Genomic DNA, 5,126 nt, shown 5'->3' on the forward strand with positions numbered 1-5,126 from the left:
TTTCCTTCAAGGCTCAGGGGTCCAAGATTATCTTCTGTGTCTGTGTTAATTGGTTTCCCTTTTCTTTGTTGAAGAGGGTCTGTGCAATCCTTCTGACTAGTCCGCCATCTTGCCGAAACCCCCCACATATATGTTTCTTTAACATCAATTGCCATCCTTAAGTTACACACCTTATTTTAGGAGAAACATCCTATCTTCTTTATATACCATATATTAATTTTATTATGTAAATATTTATGTATATGAAATGTTGTTATTTTCTTTTGAGTCTATTATGACCTATGACGATCTAGTGTGACATAGTAGAACTGCTTCACAGGTTTTTTTATGGGAGCAGAATGCCAGGTTTTTCTCCAATAGAGCCCCTGGTTGAGTTCAAACCATCAATATTTATGCTACTGGTCCAGTGCTTAACCATTTGTATCAGTAAAGACTATACTTGTGTCCAAATTTCACCCAGAGGATGCTGTCATGTTGTTATTGTTGTTTGACACTACTGAGTTGTCTCTGACTCATAGTGACCCTATGTACAACATGACAAAACACTGCCCAGTCCTGTGCCAGTCTCTTAATCCCTGCTATACCTGAGCCCAATGTTGCAGGCACTGTGTCAATATTTCTTGTAAAGTGTCTTCCCCTTTTTTATTGATCCTCCACTTTACCAAACAGGATAATTTTCTCCAGGGAATGGTCCCTTCTGACAACATGACTGAAGTAGGTGAGAGGAATTCTGGCCATTGTCGCTTCCAAGGAGCATTCTGGCTGCACTTCTTCCAGGACAGATTTGTTAGTTCTTCTGGCAGTCCATGGTACTTTCAGCATTCTTCAGCAGCACCACACTCAAAAGCATCCACTCTTCTTGGTCTTCCTTATTCACTGTCCAGCTCTCACATGCGTATGAGGCTATTGAAAAATACCATGACTTGTGTTAGGCACACTGTAGTCTTCAAGGAGACATCTTTGTACTTCAGCATCTTTGTGCTTGAAAGAGGTCTTTAGAAGTACTTTTGTCCAGTGCAATATGTTGTCTGACGTCTTGGCTGCTGCTTTCATTGGTGTTGATTGTGGAACCAAGTAATACGAAATCTTTAACAACTTCAATCTTTTCTCTGTTTACTGTGATGCTGCTTACTCATCCAATTGTGAAGATTTTTGTTTTCTTTACATTGAGATGTAATCCATACTGCAAACTGTAGTCTTTAGTCGTCATCAGTAAGTGCTCCAAGTCATCCTCATTTTCAGCAAGCAAAGTTGTGCTATCTGCATATTGAAGGTTGTTAATGAGCCTTCCTCCAATCCTGATGCCACATTCTTCTTCAGATAGTCCAGCTTCTTGGATTATTTGCTCAGCCTACAGATTGAATAAGTATGGTGAAAGGATATAACCCTGACACACCCCCTTCCTGATTTTAAACCATGTAATATCCCCTTGTTCTGTTCAAATGAGAGTCTCCTGGTCTATGTACAAATTCTTCACGAGTACCATTAAGTGTTTTGGAATTCCCATTCTTCTCCATGTTATCCACAATCTGTTATCACCCACATAACTGAATGCCTTTGTATAGTCAATAAAACATAACTAAACATCTTTCTGGCATTCTTTGCTTTGAGCCAAGGTCCATCTGACATCAGCTATGATATCCTTCACTCCACATCCCCTTCTGAATTCAGCTTGCATTTCTGGAAGCTCTCTCTCAATACTGCTGCAACCATTTTTGAATTATCTTCAGCAAGATTTAACTTGCATGTGATATTAGTGATATTGTTCAATAATATCCAAATTCTGTGGGATCTCCTTTCTTGGGAATGGGTATAAATATGGCTTTTTATCTTGAGTACCCTAGAGGTTTCACATAATTCATGTAATGATCCCAGGGATGGAATGGGGAAAGAAGGCAAGTTAGTGGGTGGACTATGGCATTTCCATTCCTGTTCTCCAAAAATCAGGACAAAAAAAAGTTTATTTTTTTTTTAAGTTTGTGTGTCTTCAAACTTTTTTATACAAAATATTTTACCAAAATTTTTGATATTCACTAATCATATTCAACAGTCTCAACTACAAATAAAATAACAACTCTCTAAAGATGTCTCTAGTCATGTCAGTCTCTGATTCTAATTGTCAATAGAGCTGTAGAGTCCAAAATTTGCTGGTGATCTTAGAGAAGTCAGAACATTGGTGATATCAAAGCCTTCATGTCCTGGCAGTTTTCTAGACCAATTATGTCCTATCTTCACAGATGATTCTGATCTGCAGCCAAAGTTGGAAACAACTGAATTAGTGCTTCATTGGGTTCATAGATATTTATTATGATTATTTTGTCTTGTTCAATTGATCCTTTAATCATTTTATAATGTCCTTTATAATTGTTTTTGTATTAAATTTCATTTTATCAGAATTTAGCCACTCCTGCCCTTTTTTGGTTGCCATTTGCTTGATATATATATTTTTCCAACCTTTCATTTTTCAGTCTGTTTATGTCTTTGTATCTAAGTGAGTGTGCAGTAGGCAACATATTGATAGGTCATGTTTTCTTATCTAGTCAACAACTCTCTGTCTCTTAAGTGGTACCTTTAATCCATTTACATTCAGTGTAATTATAGACAATATGAATTTATTGGTGTCATTTTGTTATTTGTTTTTTCATGGTGTTGCTGATTTCTTTGTTCCATATAATTTTCTCTACTGAGCTCATTGTGTTCATGAATTGTTATTATTTCCTTCATTGCTATTGTTTTAGTATTTATTAAATATTTGTACTTGTCCTCTTTTTTATTGTGACACCAAGGTTTATTATTGTTTATTATTCTTTTTTGTGGTTACCGTGTGATTTATTCTTTTCTTCCCAAGTTTAAACAGTCTGTTCTATCTCTTAATTGTCTTGACTTCTTCACCATTTAGAAGTTCTGTAACTACATTATTAATTCCTTCTTTTTTGTTTGTAGTATCCTCATTTACCAATTTATATATCTGGTTCCCTGTTTAAAGTCTTGTAAGCTTATTTTACTTCTATAACAGGGTTGGTTTCTGGGTTATGCCATCATGCATGTTAACCTTGGTTGTTGTTTGCTGTTGTTGATTCTCTGTCCAAAAGAGTCCCTTTACCATCTTTTGTAAGGTTTCTCTTGTTTTGAAAAACTCCCTTAATATCTCCTTATCTGGAAATGTCTTAATTTCATCCTCATATTTAAGAGACAATTTTGCCAGAAATAAAGTTCTTGGTTGGAATTTTTTTTCTTTCAGGGTTTTATATATATATCATTCATTTACTTTTTCACCTGCATAGTTTCTGCCAAGAAACTGAGCTTAGTCTTGTCGATTACCCTTTATAAGTAACTTAATTTTCCTGTGCTGCTTTCCGGATTCTTTCTTTGTCTTGGGTTTTGCTGAGTTTGATGATGATATGTCTTGGTGATTTTCTTTAGGAGTCTATCCTATTTGGGGTTAGTTGAACTTCTTGAATGGATATAATCTCATCTTTCATCATATTAGAGAAATTCTTTTCCAACAGATCTTTGACAATTTTCTCTTTCATTTTATTTGTACCTTTCTGTTCTGGAATTCTGATTACACATAGGATATTCCTCTTGATAGTATCCTACATGAATTTTGGGGTTTTCTTCTTCTTCTTCTTTTTTAATTTTTTTTTTTTTTTTTCCTGAGTGATTCTTTATCAAAGTAATGTTGAGGTACTTGTCTTTAGTCTCATTAATTCTGTTTTCTATTCATTTCCTTCTACTCTTTGGTCCATTCACTGTGTTATCTATTACTGAAGTCTTAGTATTAATCTTCTGAATTTCTGCCTTTTTTGTATCATTTTTAATTTTTTGTTTATTTTCTCAATTTGTTCCTGTATTGTTTACCAAATTGTTTTAAAGTTTTGTCTGTGTCTTCATCAATTTTGTCAGTGTTTTCCTTTATCTTGTCAGTGTTTTTTTGATCTCTCAATCTGTTGAAGGTATCCAGATATAATTCTTTTGAATTCCTTATGAGAAGTTCCAATGCTGCTTCTTTCTCAGGGATATGTTTTGGTGTTTTATCCTTATTCCTGTCTCTACTACTTTTTCTTGATTCTTTGTGTTGTTTGTGATGTTCTTTTGTCTCCAAGACATTGTGGTAGTTTAATGTGTGGTTGGATGCTAGTGTGACTTGCCAAGGTGTTATTATTATTATTATTTATCCCATTTATTTTGCTTTGATATGCCTGTATGATCTGGGTACTGTGCTCCTCTGTTCACTAGTTGTTACCACTTAGACACTCACTACCTGCCTCATGGTGGGTGTTATAGGGAAGGAGAGTGCATGCACAGATATCTGTTAGCTGTTTGTAAAGAGCACTTGAGGGTGAATTGAGCAGGAATTGGTCACTGTCTATCATTGGTCACTTGTTGCAAAAACAAATGGTAATCCTTACTCAGTGGTTGACACTGCAGGAAGTGCAGGTATAGTTTGGTTGTGTTCAAAAGTTGTTGTCTGCCACTCAGCTAGACAATTAAAAAAATAAATAAATAAAAAACAAAAATAAGTTGCAAGACGGCAAGGAGGCCACATGTTCTGACCTCCTCTAATCCTACAAGAGGAAGATAGGATTACCATCAGTAACCCAAGGCCTATTCCTACAAGGCCAGACATGCTGCCTCCCTCCAGCTCTTTGACAAACTCTTCCTCCAAAGTACCCACCACCTCTCTCCTGGGTTCGATAATTTGCTGCAGTGGCCACACAGAACTCACGGATTACGGGGTTTATTAGGGAAGCACCAGCCTACAATTCAAGTTCAGAAAAAGACGCTCAGTCTCTCTCCCAGCCCACCGTCCCTCAGCCAACAGTCTCTCACAGTCTCTTTCCAGAGCAGTGCTGATCTCTTGGTGTCTCACTCAGCAATGAGTGTCTCTTGTGTCTCTTTCCCAGCAGCATGTGTCCCTTTCAAGAACACCTGTCTCTTTCAGCAGCATGTCTTTCTCATCCAGCAGTCAGAGAGAATTCTGCCTCCAGGAGGCCTCCTTTTGAGCCTGGAAGGGTGGTCAAACTAGCCAGTCACAGCATCAGAACTCTACGTATGTGAGAGAGAGTGGGAACCTCCCAGAACATTGTATTGTGCCACGCCCAACAGAAATAACCCAGGTGGAT

Source organism: Orycteropus afer, unplaced genomic scaffold (assembly GCF_000298275.1).
Source record: "Orycteropus afer afer isolate SDZICR_OR568_19922 unplaced genomic scaffold, OryAfe1.0 scaffold00568, whole genome shotgun sequence".
NCBI lineage: Eukaryota > Metazoa > Chordata > Mammalia > Tubulidentata > Orycteropodidae > Orycteropus > Orycteropus afer.